Source organism: Tauraco erythrolophus, chromosome 3, assembly GCF_009769465.1.
Source record: "Tauraco erythrolophus isolate bTauEry1 chromosome 3, bTauEry1.pri, whole genome shotgun sequence".
NCBI lineage: Eukaryota > Metazoa > Chordata > Aves > Musophagiformes > Musophagidae > Tauraco > Tauraco erythrolophus.
The window spans coordinates 67,335,737-67,353,018 of NC_141467.1; the positions used below are offsets into that span (position 1 = coordinate 67,335,737).

Below are 17,282 nucleotides of genomic sequence, written 5' to 3' on the forward strand. Positions count from 1 at the left end.
TAAGCAGGGGGCATTTTTACCCCTTTTTAAAAGGTGGATGAGCATAGTGATGTCAAGTTTATTTTTCTCCCTAGAAAGCTGTACAAAGGGGACTGTTCTAGTGACTAGGCTTGAGTGCAGCTATCTTTTTGGTTTTTGTGTATGTAATTATGATTTTATGAAGGTGTCGGCAAAATATTTGCTAAGGAGTGCCAGTAGGTGTGACTTACTTGGAATTTCATAAAAAAAAAACCTTAGTCAAAGCCTCTTACAAATAGATACAAAGGAAATAAAGGATTCACAAGGTCAGAAATAAAGTGCAGTCATGGATTAGAAGCCACTCATGTAGCAAAATGGTAATAATGAATAAATACATGATACTTCTTAATATTTATCATTTTAGCAATTCAGTAGCAGGATTGGATTGCCCCTATTAGAATGTTATAGTTTAATGTATTATTATTCTCCACTGGGAGGCAGGTGATAAGTAAAATGATATTTACAACACTACGCTAAAATACCCAAGTTGGGCAAGACCAGAAACAAGTGAAAAATTTTCTAAAAATTAACAGCATGACAGAAGGTGAATTCTGTCATTAAGAAATGCCAGGGAACATATAAGAAAGAGCGATTTGAACTACAGCTACAAATTTCAGACTACTAAATCAACATGAACTCTTGTGATGAGGTGTTCACAGGCCCATAACTGCTGTGGACATAAAAGGTGCCAGGTATGTTTGGCCCATACTAGTAGGTCGAAATGTAACATTGTCTGCACTGTGTAGCCTTCTTGACTTCTTTCAAGTCCCTTCCAGTTGTCCCTGTGTGTATCCAGTGAGCCATCTTAGTTTGGTATAAAGGCTTTCTGTTCTAGTCATTCTGATCTCAGACTGGATATTGCCGAAGGGAAGGAGTTTGGAAAATGTGAGAGGTAAATGGTTTGAGACAGACAAAAGTTGGAAGAGTTTTATACATATCAGTCTAGTGAAGGAATGAAGAAGGTCATGCAAAATCATTAGTGAGTATAAATTGGTTCTTGTTTGGCATCTGACAGACTTGCAGCAGGAGATTGTTGGCTGAAGGTATTGCCACCCTCAGCCATCTGCCTTGCCCTGCACCTTTAATAGATATGGAAGCCTTCAGGGCAGAGACATCTGATCTGCTTCTAAATCAGCTTGTGAATCACTGTTGTTTTCAGCCCAGAGCGTTAAGGAAGCCCATTTCTGCCTAGAAGAGTAACAATGTCTGTCAGAGGAGGAGAAGGTGGTTTCGGTTGGTAGAAACATCAGGCAGGGTGAGTCTGCCAGAGACCTCATACATTCGGTATTTCAAGGACAAAAGTTTCTAACACTGTGACTACTGAAATCTGATAAAAAAGGGATATGCTTATTTTACCCAGTGTGTATTTAACTGATGGAAATGTTCACAGTAACATACTTGCAAAACCTTGAACTTAGTGTGATGTAAACCAGTGGTGACATCCTTTGTATACCATTTTCCCTCCTCTAAGTTTTCGGTCCCTGCTTCCATGTGAGCCTGGTTTTCTATGCACTTACATGATTTTGTGAGGTGTGCCTATCTGCCTTCAAGTTCTAGTCCTAATAACTTTTAAATCTACTGGACAAATTTCAATATAATTTGACAGGTCTCTAATATATTAAATTTCTTCCAATTTCCTGAAAATTGGTATTTGGATAGAAGACAATCTCATTAGTACCACCCCTGAGGCTTCAGTGCAATCTAAAGAGGTACTACTGCAGATTGACCAGTATTATGGCTCTGAATCAAACAAAGCATCTGCTGACTTGCTCAAGCAATTTGAGACAAGCTGTTTGAGTTAATGAAGGAGAGGAAAAGAAGGAAGATGGGCAGAACTACTAAGGAGAAGATACTATAAGAAATATGGAGGGAAACAACTGAAGTTAACATGAATGAATTATTAGGATGTAACACAAATCCATAAGAACTCAAGAGTCATTAGGTTTGCTGTTTAAAGAATAACTACCTCTACTTATTTTTGTTTGTGTTTCCCTGACCAGGCAGAATTTTAATTAATTTGTTGCAAAGTATGTGCTCTCACTGTTGAACATGATATCAAGTACAACACTGAATTTTAAAATCATAAGATAAATGTAATTTTAATTACTGCAAGCAGAAAATAATATGACCAACAGTAAATAACATGACAAAATCCAAACTTTGTTATTTGTTCTTGTTTGAAAATAGTTGATTCAACATATATTAAAAGGCTGTTGCTTGGCCAGGCACTCTTTCTGATAGTGTTTTGCATGTGAAGAGATTCTGAGAGTGTTCTGTTTTGTAAAATTAGATTGAAGTGGAATAATTTTTTTCTAATGGTTGTAGTTGCTGAAAGCAAACAAGAGGATGGAGAAAGAGTAGACATGGAGAAGAACCAAAAGACTGAAGTAAAATATCATGTATAGCAAAGTAGAAAGGGGACAAATGCTTTTTCAGAAAGGTAACTCTTGTGATACTTGCAGTACTCAAAATCAGATTTGGAAAGCCTTGATAAAAATGAGAGGAGAGAGAGAGACATTAAAAACAAAAAATAAATAAAAGCACCTCTAAACAGCTGTTCAGCCCACCTACAATTTCAAGTATCCCATTTGTCTGGTTTGATTGCTGTCTTAACAAATTACATGACAGAACTTTCATCAGGCAACATTATGAATACTGCAGTAAATGCTGTGACTGCCCTGCAAACAAAGGATAGCTTCAAGCAGTCCAAGTCAGGTACTGCTAGCAGTGCCAGCTTTTGTAATGTGCATGTAGCAATTTTGAGCAGACCAAAAGGCTCATTAGACATTTCTGTGATTCACAGGGTTACTGCGGCACACAATACCTTCAGTTAACAACTTCAGTGCTAGCTTAGACTCATCACTGTAGTAACTGTAGTGCACCTGCTGACATCAAAAGTGGTGCTACCAGCTTCTCTTGCATTTTCTTTAATGCTCCAGCATTCATGAAGCCATAGTTCTTTGTATGAGGATATACTGGCTGTAAGTATTATTATATGTAGGACGTTTTGACTATTAATGTAGCAAAGATGAGAAAGAGACAAAATGTAGCAACAGCTATACTGCAAGAGAAGTGGTGGAGTGGGACTCTATGCAGACTGAAAAGAAATTAGGATATGAGAAATTAAAGGAGAGAAGTCAGGGGTAATCATCAGTTTATACCATCACACAATAAGAATGCTGGAAAATAAATAAAAAATAACATAAAGGAGAAATTCAGCTGAAGGATGTCCGTCCATTGTCATAAATAGTTGCTGGGTCCTTTGCATAGTTAGTCAGGATGGGTAGGGTGCAGAAAAGGCAAATACAGTAAGAATACATACAAATACCAAATAATAATAATAAAAAAAAAGTGTGCCAATGGAAAAAGATGAGGCAAGAAAGAGGAAAAATGCTAGATTTGAATATGAGGACCTGAGTTATCTTTGATATTAAATCATTTGAAGTCTATGGAGTTACAATAAGTATCCGTTGACATTGGAAGCTGTTGGATGTAATGCTGTATTCTGAATTCTTTCCTTATTACACTTATCATTGTTTGGTTTTTTTTTTCCTGTAGTCAGAAAGAGTGTTGGTACTAGTATCTATTTGTTGCTTAGTATCTATTTTTGGAGCAAATTTATCTTGTAACCATTTGCTTTGGAGTTGTGAAAGTTTTGGCAGTTTCTGTCTGTTGTCTCTGTATTTACCTTCTACTGCAATGATCTCAAGACAATGCATACAATATTTTTTGCATAAACTAAATCCAAACCAAGAGGTGCTAAAATAACTCCTAAAACTCATTTCTGATATCTACTGAATATTTCCTTAAATTGTGGCCTTCAGGATTTCAGCTTCACATTCCAAGGAAAATAAAAATGATATTTCAAAGTGATGTAGTATTGTTATTTTCTACAAAGATCTGTTCTGGTAGTATCCTCTAGTTTAATTGATAACCATCCCTCACCCTGGTTTAATTTAACTGGTTTTATATTACTGGACACTGAATTGAAAAAATACTAAGCTATATTTTAAAATCAGCTCCTCTAATCGCCTGTTTAAAACAGTCCATGTCTGAGCAAGAAACCTCAAAGAAGGTGTTAAAGAAAGAGTCTGACCTGGGCCAAAAATTCGCCCAGCAAAAACGAGATAACCTTCAGACAAGTGAGCTCCCTGGCCCAGCTGCTGGTGGGCCACACAAGCTCTACCGCTAGCGTAAGGATGGGAAGCGTTTGTCAGCTAAAGTGGGAGACAGACAGGCCTGACTCTTTCCGTGGCGGCACAGACTTAGTTTAGCTCAAACTGATCGTGAAACTGCACCTTAAATCATCACTATCTCGGAACAAGGAGCCGCACAGGAAACACACTTAAAAGCTAAATCCTGGCTTCGCTGCAGTGAAATATGAGTTTGGCCACTGATGCATATAAAGCCAAGGTTTTGCTGGGAGGGAGTAGGGTCATGGGAAGAGAGTTGGTGAGTCACCTTTGGAAGAATACATAAAAATGAGGATGGAAATGGTTAGCAAAATATTGAGCTATTGAGCAGCTGAAAAAGAAATGAAAATTTAATAGGGTATATGTGTATGTATGTGACGTTAAATGCATAGTGTTTATACATTCCTGGGCTGAATAGTTTGAGGCTACAATGTGCCTTTTTGACAGAAGGAGGAATTTTGAACACAAAAAAGGCTACATTTATTAGCTTGCTGTTTTTTGGGTAACACTGATGTAGCCCAAGTTTCTTCTGTTAAAGAAATGGTGTATCGTTGAAGTATCCAATAATGAAGGAATAAAATAGAAATGAAAATAATTATAGTCATTCCATTGTTTTTAATTTTCTTCAGAGAAAGTTTGCGGTCCTGGGAATAATTAAATATAAATAAATATGTGAATAATATGATTTTTCAGTTTTTATTTTTAACAAGATGCAAAGAGAGACAAATCCAATCGTGGCTTCAAAAATGTTTCTCCCGTTATTTTATTAAAACCAGAAGTTATAAAGAGATTGTTTTCTTTTCAATATTATGAGAATAAAAACTTGAAAAGATGTTGTAAATGAAACAATAAGAATGCAAAATTGTTCTTAAAGGCATAGTTCATAATAAAGAAGTGATAGCTGTGCATTTGTCCTTTCCAATAAAGATGGAGATACTTTTTTTCTCCAAAGCATTCCTATATTATTGCAGAACTTTTAATGTTATTAACTTTTAAATTTTCCTATTTTTGAAATTATAAATTCTGACATTGAAATACCAACCTAATGTTGCATATCATGTTTCTGATGTGAAGTTTCACCTTCAAGATCATTCAGAGAATTAAAGTATTGCCCAGCAGGCTGGAAAAAGTAACATTTGTATTATATACAATTTGCATTTATTTTTATTGATATAAATCATTATTATAAATCAATATCTATGATGTATGTGAAATGCAAATGAAGCATAACTAATTTTGTTGTCATATATAATCTTTTGCCTAACTAAACTCAACTGGAAACATAAAGCTTCAAGATGGAGAAGATAAGCCATACTTGCCATGTGCAGATTTTACAGGTTTTAGGTAGAAACATTTCTCTCATTGCTTGTAGATTTCTGAGCACCCGAAGGCAAATCAGCTGGTTTCATCTGCAAAACATTATAGAGATGGGTGCATGTCCTGCGTATGCCTCATGGAGGAGTTACCATTCACTGTGGTAGTGAATAAAAGTTAGTTACAAAAGTAACTGTAACTAAGCACATATTTCCTTCTTTAAACATTGAACTGTGGACCAGAGTCTTCGTTTCTCTCCTATACACAGAGAATACAGTCATTCCTAATTAATGCTTACTTGTGGAATTGTTTCCTCTTGCTCACCTGCCACATCTCTAAAAGATTACTCCAGTGCATTGAAGTTAAATGCTTTCTTTTGATGTAGGAATTACTCTGTATTTCATTTAGGACACTCAAAAGCTGACTGAATGGTTGTCATTTTTACATATACAGAGGAACTTTATGTATCATTTAATTTCTATTTCTGACTCTCAGTTAGTTAGTCAGTGTATATTTGAACACAGGCAAATGTGAATTAATGACTGTGGAGAGACAATTCCTCAGAATGTCACAGGTTTAATTAATCAGTCACTATCACCTAAACACAGAAGTACTCTAAGTAACATTTTGGACAGAGGAGACTTGGCAAGGTGTCTGACAATAGTTTGCAGACCTATTTCTCCATTTGGCTCTATGGGGAAATGTATCTTTGCAGGGGATTTTATCAAGTGTTTTTCATGATTACTCAGATGCCCTTAGAGGGAGAGAAAAATCTTTTGACATGTTTGAGTATTTCTGAGAGGAATTCATTTTCCTGCTGTTTTTCAGGAAACAGAGAGCAACTGGGTTATGTCAGTCATAAATAATTCGGCTGAATCTATTGTTGCATTTTTGTATGAATACTCATATCATGACCTAAGAAAAATAATACTTGTTTTGTGAACTTGCTCTAGATGTGTGTCTTGTTACCAGAGAAAATATTGTTCAGGTCTAGCTGCTGAGCAGTAGCTGTTTTTTCATTCAATATTGATTGTCTATTGATGTGTTCAAAAACTTTGGTGAAAAGGCTTGCGTATTTGCTTAAGGAATGAGAACTCTTCTCTTAAAACTTCCTAATTCTATAAACATCGTAATTATACCACCAGTGCCTTGGCAATGCTGTTTCTGATAACCTGTTCTTTAGAAGTTTTTTGGATTACATGGTTTTAATTTGTTTATATTGGACATAATTTCTAACTTGTAAATGAGCAATAATTTGGCAATATTTCACATTATCTTGGATCTTCACACAGATCAGTGTTTCATAAGTAGGTGATACCTGAAACAGAACATTAAACAGGTTGGAGACTTTCACTAGCATGATGGGAATTTGTGTTAGCTGCTATGGGTATTTACTCAGGGTCCTTATTGAAAGGGTCATGAGAAGGTCTATAAACTAAGCTGCTCAGGTAATAGGGAATAGTAAGAGTTTAGAGTTTTTGACAGCTGGAAGAGCTTCTCGCTTAGGACTGTTCTGGGGTGCTCATCTGAAAGGGAACTTTGAGTGTGTGCATAGATAATTGTAAATGCTATTTGAGAGCTGAAAAAAAGTATTTCTGTGAATCTGCTGAAGCATTATCAGATATTTCAAACTGTTTCATGTATTTTGGGAAACTGAAGGGGTGTTGCATTTGGAGGAGTGCAGTTGAATTGATATGATGTCATTTTATGGATGAGCAAATGTATCTGTACATTAGTTTCAGAATAATACTTGTATCCATGATAATGAAACTGATAAATTACTAAGTTTTCAAAATTTCTTTGGGCACATCAATGACCTCTGTCATTTGTGGTAACTTTCAAAGGAGCTGCTACTTCAATTTGTCTTTCAACTATTGGTAGAGCAAGACTCATCCATTAAATCTGCCTTCACTTTAAAAAAATCTTTATACAGTCGTATCATAACATCAGAATTCCTTTAATTCACGTACGTTACCATATTTGAGGAATTCTAAAACAGATAAAGAAAAGATGATGAGATGGTAAGACATTGTGTTGATAGCAGGAGATCTTATCCTGATTCTCATGTTGAAGCTTATTTGCGAGTTCAGTCATATTAGGTCATATCAGCTTGGCATTACTCAGTTAAACAAGAAAAAAACAATGGTAGTGATTACTTGGCAAATGTAATAATATTTTTAAAAAATCAAAAATCATATATTTAATGTACTAACACATACTATTAAGAATCATATTTTGATAATGTATTAGGAACACTTTTCTGAATACATACTCAAATATTCTGGTATAATACCAATTTTGAAAAATTTTGATTCTTGTGTCTTGAGAGAAGCAAAATTGCACTAAGTTTTAAGATCCTTAAAAGCAGCAATGGTGAGTTGCAGATGGGATATCCTTCCATCAATGTAAAAATTATATCTTGCTTACTTATATTTCCAATACTCTAATAAACATTTTTTTTTTCTTTTAGTCCTGTAGAAACACGTTCATATTCTGAATTGTTAGTGTTGCTTAAATACCTAGTGCTTTTACCCCTGAGGGTATGGCTCTGGGAAATAGGCTGAGCGTACCTCAATATGATAGATTTCTTTCATTAAAGAATGTGGTCCTACTTCCTCCTCTGTTCCTCTATGCAGGGCTGTATGCTCCTGTTGTTTCCTGTAAACTGATTTTGATGCTTGTATGACCCCTCAGTGTGCCAATGCAGCTCACTAAACCAGATGCAGAAGATTCCAGCAATAACATGATATTTTTCCCCAAATGAGCTCACACCAAGGTCAAATAAGAATCAAGCACCAATATCGCCAGGAACAGTAGAAAGGGGTAAGAGCATGGAAGGAAGTGAGACTTTCTCTGTCACTGGGAACAAGCTACCGGATTACAGAACTGCACCCTTAGTGACTGCAGGTTAGCACTTGGGAGTCTGACCTCATTCATCCACCACCTGAGCTAACAGTATTTCAGGGCCAGTGAGCTTTGCTAGTGCACCTTAAGACTGGAAACTATGAATCACTTGGCCTTTTTGTGTTGACCTAACTTTCCTCTTAGTGCAGTGCTGCTTGTTTTCTTGTTGCTTGAAATAGATCTCTGCTGTATATTGTTGAAGATGCTTTCAGGTTAGACTTTTTTTTTTTTTTATTTTCTCTGTTCCTCCTGTTGATATGGTTTGTACTGCAAGTTTGACCTCATTCCATTTTTAGGTTATCTATCAGTCAAACTGCCTGCACTCTAGAAATTTAGTACAGATGGTTCTTTCTGAGAAGGAAAATATACTGAATTAGTAATTTATCGTCTGTGATATGATGTATTCTTTTCTGCTGCCTCCTCCTAGCATATGATGATTGTGCTTCCTAAGGTCTTGTGTTTTCCTTCATTCTTGTTTTTTCACAACTCTTTGAGGAACATTTGCTATCTGATGTTGGATTGGCTTTCCATTCCAGGATCTCTGCCTCCCTCTTGATTGATAGAGTTGCTTTGAATAGTGAGTCTGCACTCTCTGCAGTTATATTCTGCAGAGAGTGGCATATAGTGACTACCAGGGGATGTGATTCATGTTCTGTTCCACTGCTGTGGACTCCAAAGTTAAACACTTCTCAAGATCTACAGGAGTTTCACAGCTCTCATATTAAGGAGCTAAAACCCAAAAGAGAGAAACTTGCAATATTTTAGGTAAATTTTCAGTCTGTGGAGTCAATGGGAAATTCCGCTTGAGTTCAATAGAGTCATTGTTAACCTCAGTATGTCTTGAGATGCAGAATTATCAGGTAGCATTCTCTGATTTATTTACAAGATGGTTATATAGTTGTGATATGAGATCTTCTGGAGAAATGTGTGGTTCTAATTCATATCCAAAAGATAAAGAAGTGCTTAGTAAAAGCAAATATATCTCTATGATGTATAAGATAGTAGGCACGAGCTAATATTACATGAACTAACATGCTGCAGTGCCTGATTTGTTATGTAGACAATAATCTTGTCCTTCAATATTCAGTGGAAATGTAGCAACCACATGTTTTTTATGTATGACTAGATTGTTTTCGATTTCAGCCAGCTCTCTGTCTTGCATTGCAGTATGCTTGCACAAACATTGTGGCAAAATCAAAAATCTTCTGATTTTCTCTTATCCAAACCAAAAGCATGAGCAAACATAACCCGATAGTGCACTGAACCAGTAGGTTACACAAAAAAATCTTACAGAATAAGTGACACCTGTACAACATCCCCAACTACACAGGTTTTTCAGTAACCAGAAGTTTATTTAAAAAGCATTTACTTCTCTTCAGTAAAAAAAAAATTGTGGAAAACTGTGTGGTTTATTTGCAACTTTATCACCTGGCTAATCTATTACATGTGTGGGATGGTTGTGACATGCCTGCTAGTTTATCTGCTTGACCCAGATGGAGAGATAAAATTATATTTAAGATTTTTTTCTACCATCCCTCAAAGGACGTCAATGGTATGAATTCAGTCTATGAGTGAGGAAGAGCATGTACTGTCAGCTGTGATGCCATTGGTATGCTGATGGTATCCAGCTCAGCGTCTGCTTCTCTGAGTGTAGATGGTGCAGTCTTCCAGATGTCCCAGCGTCTGGCCAAAATAGGGATAGTGATACAAAACAGATGGTCTTGTCTCAGGACAAAGCAGAATTGATGCAAACTGATAGATCGATGGAACTGGAAGAAACAGCAGAACTTCAGTCATTGGATGCTATCTTATGCTCATTCCTATCTTTGATTCACAGTTAGCAGAGGTAATAAGGAGGGCAATTGTCTCTTTGCAGCTAGGCAGAAGTTTGAAGAGCGGTAACAAATATCCACAGTTTGTTTCTTCTAGCTTATTATCTAAGAGTTTTGGTGATTATCATAGAATTACTGATATGTTACTGTCTCAGTCAGAACTTCAATGCACCTAGAGCTTTCTGTGAACTTTCACATATAACATACTAAATATCCTTTACTAAACGTGCCTGTGCAGGCAGAGAGTTTAGAGATTTGTTTGCTTTCTCTCTGCTTGCCCAAACTGTTCAGTCTAAGATCACTCATATACAAGTCCCTAAATTAACTGGGACTGTGCTGACACAGCAGCTTGGTCTGCAGCCAGGTGCATGTGGGTGTAACGCTTGACTGAAAAGCACTTTTTTTTCAAATGGGAGATGCACTTGGTTCTCTGTAGAAAAATTAAGCTGTACAAGCATCTTGCTTCTTACTCAGTGCATTTCTCTCTTCATGAAGAAGGTTCTCTGAAGGACAAGTAAGATGTTTGACTACATTTGGAATTTGAACATTTTAATTTAAAAAAAAAAAGACAAAAGAAGTTAGAGAGAGAGAGAGATTTCCGCTGTAGAAATCCTTGATCTAGATAGGTTTATGGACGAGAGCATATAGATGCTCTGGTAACCAACACTCCAGAAATGCTTATACTAATAATTTTTTTCAAAAGAAAGCTGCTGGAAGGTTGAGCGTTACTGGAAATGTTTGGCATAAGATTATTTGTAACTTTTGTGCTTTGTCTCAACTTTCATCTCAATAAAAGGTGTATGAATTTCCACTGGCCCCTTGACAAGCCAGCTAAGCTTAATCCTGCCAAGGGGCTGGTAGAATAAATTAGGTGAATGCAAAGAAATATGAATGTGGCCCTCAGTGCAAAAATTGATTCGTATAAAGCTAAACAGTTTAATATCTTCTCTGACTGGCAGATAATACACTGTAGTTGCTTTATGTTTAGTGAGGTGTACTACTGAATTATTAAATTATTATTCATCTTAGCTTATTTTGTAAAACTTTGTAAAACTTCATATAAACAGCATGCAAATTATCAGATTTAATAAAGAAAAACATAAGTGAGAATGTAATGTGAAATTCAATATATTGGATATATGTTGTAAGGAACATCTGTACTGTACTAAACAAATACACTTGAAAAATATTATGACTGGCTCCTTTTTGTTAGAAAACAAAAAACAATCTAAAATTAAAACCAAAATGAAACCTTTAAAATATACATTCCTTTCTAATGCTTTGATATTTTTTATATCATTGAAAAAAACTTACTGATTTAAACATAGCTTGTTCTATTATTATGACAAAGCTTTTTTTGGTGGTTTTCTTTAAGAATGCAGAGTTAGACTGAGATCTGATTTGCATGTTCAAATAAATATAGTGGTTGCGTAAATAAATGCCATCAGAATTGGATCTTATTAGAAATATTGATAAAAATTTACTTTTGAGTTTAGAAGTTATATTACTTACAGATAAAGTGCATCAAAGAAAAAGTTTGTCAAGGAAAAATGTTAAAAGACATTCCTTCAGATGCCTTCTGAAGTCCAGAATTTCTGGTTGTTTTGTGAATTTTCTCATTATGACCTTTTTGTGGTTCTGTAATGTTATTATAGTGCAAGCACTTTTGTACAATTATGGCAGTTGCAGTAATGCATTATAGAATGTGAGGTAACAAGTGGAATATTCTAAACTTTGTTTTATTGGAAATGTAGAAGTAATTAATGTGCTACAATCAATAGTAGTTCCCGTTATTGTAAAAATAAAGTGTTTGAAATAATTCTTTAGCACAGAATGAAACTACCTAGTTGATAGTTTAGACCAATGTGTCTGAAATCACTATTGGTATGGAGGTGGTTATAACAGTGGTTATGCAGTCAGTTATTGTTGCTAAACTAGTGGTTGAGCAGTGGTTATTTGGTGACAATAGATCATTTATTTAAGGATTACCAGTCGGGAATGATAAGAGGACATGATGCTAGTTCTTTTTGACTGTGGTTATTGCACCTGGGATATCCAAGACATGTTTTATAAACATCATCTCAGAGACACTCTTGTCCTCTAAGTCAGTGCTCCATCAGTCTTGCCTGCAAGTAATGTATTTTCTGGAGTAAACAAATATCCCACTTAGTGGAAAAAGGGAGAATAAGCAGGAGCCCTGTGGGCCAGTGCTCAGTGTAGTTGTCTAAGATACTGAAGCATGCTCTAATGAAACTAGAACATCTTCATCAGAAAAGGCTACCTCCTATGTTAATTCCAGTCCCAGCTTAAAGTAGGAAGATGGAGAAATTGAAGACAGATTTCTCTCACTCTTACTGATTAAAAGTGAGAACTCTAATCAGTGATTCCTAGTATGTTTCACTCCCTGCAAACAATGCTGCTTTCTGTAGACCCGTGTTGGTTTTGTGTTTTTGACTGTGGGGTGGGATTCTGCCAGGTTGACTCTGACAAATGATAAAGGTAGAGGTGGACACGCAAACTCAAGGACTTAGCAGCATCATGTTTCAATTGGTTTTGTGTCTGTCCATCAGTGGAAGCATAAACATTTAGGAATTTATTGTCAACTTGAGATGCTTAAAAAGTAAGATGTCTTCAGAACATTGGGTTCAGGGATCTAAAATGACTCCAAGGAGTAAAAATCTCTGGATGTATTTACTTAGGATGATATCTTCACCTACAGTCTATGACATGAGTCTGAACTGGGCCAAATTCCAATATTTGTAGATGTTAATGGGAAGATATGCTAGAACATACGTACCAGACTAAGAGTGTTGTCTACTCCGTGACATGGAAGTCATAGAACAATAAGAGGAAACAAAGGAGATGTCCTGTAGCTAGTGTATTACAGAAGATCACTTCAGTTTTGCTTCTGTTAAAGTAAATGGTTAAACACCATTTTCAAGAGTGGAGCATTAGGTGTTCTGATTAATGGTTCTTCTTCATCTGGAAGCTTAATTCCTTCTTGTCCCAATGGTTCTTTTGGAATTAAAGTGAGATTTTTTATTGGACTCTCTTGATATTGATAAGAAAATTTATCTAAAACAGAGAGAGTTGGTTGACGTAATAAGAAACATACAAATATGACATATAAAGCAGCATGAATTCCTGGAATGCAAGCAGAACTCGTATCATCAGTAAAATTTTGTTGTTTTGTTTTTTGGGGTTGATTTTTTTTTTAGGGAGAAGGGTTGTTATTTTTTTTTGTTTTTTAATGAGAGTAGTAGAGCATATTAAAAGTCTATGCTTCAGTCAACAATCCCTGACAAATCAATGCTGTGTACATGGAATACATCAATGTCTATCATGATGTAAGAACATTGCCTTGACAAATTCACTGCTTCAGAGAAAGAGGCATTATTTTACTGGTACATTAGAACTGACTGGTGGCCTGCAAGAACATAAATCAGAATTCATTATTTGAGTTTTTCACTCTCACATAAAAACATTTAGTGCTTTTCTTAGCATTAGACTGAACAGACAAACTCTGAGCTATCATAACCTCTCTAAAGATGAACAAGGACTTCTTCTAGCTTTGCGCCTTATACTTCTTGAATTACTCCTGGGAAATTACTACATGTTTTGTAATGGAGGAAGGAGACAAAAGTGACTGGATCATATCAAACAATGTAGTACGTAACCTGATTATATGAGCCTTCTGTGCAACTGAACTTTCACCGCCTTTAATAGGACTTTTGCATAACAAAAGCTCTATCCTTAAACAGAATGATGTGCGAGTCTTGCAGGGGATGTTTGTAAAATGATTCCATACCCTCTCATCCTGAGACATTAAGCAATCTTGCACAGTTTCTAGAATACTTGGCATTAGAGCCCCTTTCCCTCTTCCCAGCTCTTCCTCCCCAAAAAGAAAGGAAGTAAATAAATAAATACAAACAATGTCCTATTTAAAAACATTACCTTTTTACTGGGCTATGTTCTTGTTTAGCTGAAATAGATAACGTTTTTTGCCTTCCCTTTTTGATTAAATTTGTCTAAAAAAATCACAAAGAATTTGGCTTAATGCAGCATTATTATTATTAATATATAAAATATCTGTTTCTGTGCTATGCTATATTGCACTTGTGATCTTTTTCTCCCTTTTAAGTATTTTTGGGTATTGTTATGGCAATGCATGAAGATTACAGCTGGGTGAATCTATTTTGGTGAATTGCTGATTTGAGAAAAAAGTAAGGACTTTTTGTTTGTTGTTGGTTTTTTTTTTTGTAGGTAGGGTTTTTTTTTACTACACGGAACATATTTAACAGAAATTGCTATAGGACAAAGGCAAGGTCTTCACATGCCCTATTCATGTAGGCAATAACAGCATCGGCATTAAATCAAAGAAATACAGTGCACAGTCGCACATTAAAATAACAAACTTTTATTAACACAAGTGAGACTGTTTCAATTACATGACATTCCAGCCTATCACTGTACAAAGATAAATAACAATTTGCTAAGGATTTGGGAAGTTTCACAGTATTCTGGTCTTCCATCACATAAGCAGTCATCAACTTGGCTTTTCTTTCTCTCTTTTCTCAGTGAATTACCTCATTGCTGCTCAATAAAATCGCTCAACCACTCAGCTGTATCATCACTAGTTGGTCTAGCAAAGAATACAAAAAAAGAGAAAAGATTCAGTGTTCCAGATTCTGTAACTGAATTGACTTCTCAATGAAATCTTTTTTTTCTAAGACTGATTCTTTCTGATGTTACATAGGAACATCTGAACCTTTGGAAACCTTTTTTTTTATTCTTAAAATTCATTATTGCACTCATTGTTTGTATTTATTTTAATAGCATCCTTATTTATGAACAAATATTCTTCTGCAAAATATGCATCAAGTGTTGAACAATATACAAACATACACTCATAGAATTTAATACTAAAATTACTGTATGATTTATTGTTAGTTTGTTTTTTTTTCTAATTAAAGACCTTCAATAATGAATGTAGTCAATCAGGAAGATTGCCAGATGGCACATAAACTTGCTTACAACTCAAAATTCCCATCCAAAGTTAAGAGTATTGGAAATCAGGCAGCTTCTCAAAGCCCAGTTGCTTTAGTGAGAAGAAAGTGCAATATCGGCGCTGTAAATTTGAGGCATTCAGAAGAAACTGAAATCATTCAGTACTGAGGAAGAAGTGCAATAATCAAAGTTAAATCAAGTGCTGCATTTATTCCTTAGATTTGGTAGATGGGGTTATACTCCTCTGTCTAGTTGGAATATTAACAGCTTTTTGTAGCTTGTGACTGACAGATTCCATCCAATGCTGGATTAGATCAATGAAAATTCCTTGATAAAAATTAGCAGTTGTATATGATGTAGGGTTTTGTGTTTTTTTAAATCTGTATTTTAGCATGCACATTACTGCTATTAGCCTAACAGCATGTGACAATAAATCAATGCTGCGTAATACTCTGCCTACTTGCCCGTTAGGTACAACTAGAGGCACCTCTGAAATCCATGTTTCTTGCACAAAGTTTCACTTGGTTTTCTCTTGAGAGAGAAATGTTTGCAGCTGCCTAAAAAGGCACAGTTTTGATATACAGATTCAAATATAAAAGGTATGATAGAGGGCAGCGTATGTCATCGCTCTATTGAAAGAATCTTAGTCGTCACAGAGCCAAAATTTAATCAAGCAGAGAACAGTTGAAAACCTCATTTAAATAAATCACATCTATTTAGGGAAGAAAAACCCTGAGGCATATGCTTCAATTTAATTTAAACTGTAATCCATCCAGTGGTTTACATCTGTTAAAAAATATGGAACTTTTCACACCTCTTTAAAGCACGATTAAACTATATTTATTTTAAAACATAATGTGTTCCGAATATGTAATACCTTTTCTGAAATGACTCATAGATGATTGATTTCATAGTTCTTCATCATATAGCCTTCCAAGTCCTTTGAGTTAGTTTCTATATTAACCATAGATGAAATTTAATGAAAAAGGTGTGGAAATGGTGTAAATATATGCCAGAAACTTCAGTGAAACTGTCAATTTATACCACCAAGCCGACGAATTTTGGGAGGGAGGAGAGTTTTCTTAAGTAGTAAAATAAAACATTACAGATAAGAAAATCTAGTTCAAGGACTTTAGTCACAAAAATTTCGTTTAAGTTTAGCCTTGCTGTTCTTAGATCTTGCTTACTAAAATGATTGTCTCCCAAAAAGAGTGTTGTTAACATGGCTTAATCCTGACAATCTAACTGTACTCCCTGGAGTTTGAAGCACAGTGGTAAGAGTAGCATCTATGAACTATAGAGGACAAACAGAAGTAATTCAGGTAGTGATTCGGGAGTGATATCTCACTCCGTTGTATATGGAGAGGAGCCTGGTACTCCACTGTGTATCTATAATGTCTACTTGTTCTTTTAAATTCTACTTGAACATTTCCTCTTCTGATTTTAAAGTTCTATGTAACTTTTCCCCATTTGATGTTGGGATTTAAAGTCTGCCTTTATGACCTTTCTGCTCCATTCAGATCCTTTAACATCAGGTTTCTTTGGTAAACATAAATATGAATACACATGAAAATACATGTGTATACATTATCTGAAAGATATTTTAGTTCAATGATCACATACGGTATACCATAAGCCACATGCATCAGTCAGTACATGGAATGGTTGGTGCTCATTTAATAGCAGCTAGTCAGTGTTTTGCTTGTTTACTTTTCAGCTAGAACCTAAGCAAAGAATGTCTTGACTGTAAACCAAGAGAATTTATTTACAGTCTAACTGAGCTACCTATTCCAGTATGATCTCGGGCAAAAAATTCTCTCAGAGCCTCAATGATCTTCCAGCAAAAAGGGAATGATTTTGCAGTAGTAGAAAATCCAATTATTATTATGAGTTGCCCAAATATTACAGCAGTGTGGTGGGTATAAGTACACATATTATGGTCTCTTTCAATGTGATATATGTATCCATTTCACATTTTCTGGGTTTAGCAGAACACTTGTATTTTAGCAACATT

The 17,282-nt window shown here is 35.4% G+C and overlaps 1 protein-coding gene across 1 annotated transcript in view; it reads left to right on the top strand.

Moving 5' to 3' along the window:
* The window catches only part of C3H8orf34 (chromosome 3 C8orf34 homolog), a 157,701-nt gene that overhangs the window by 88,333 nt on the left and 52,086 nt on the right, over positions 1–17,282 (top strand). The window lies entirely within an intron of this gene.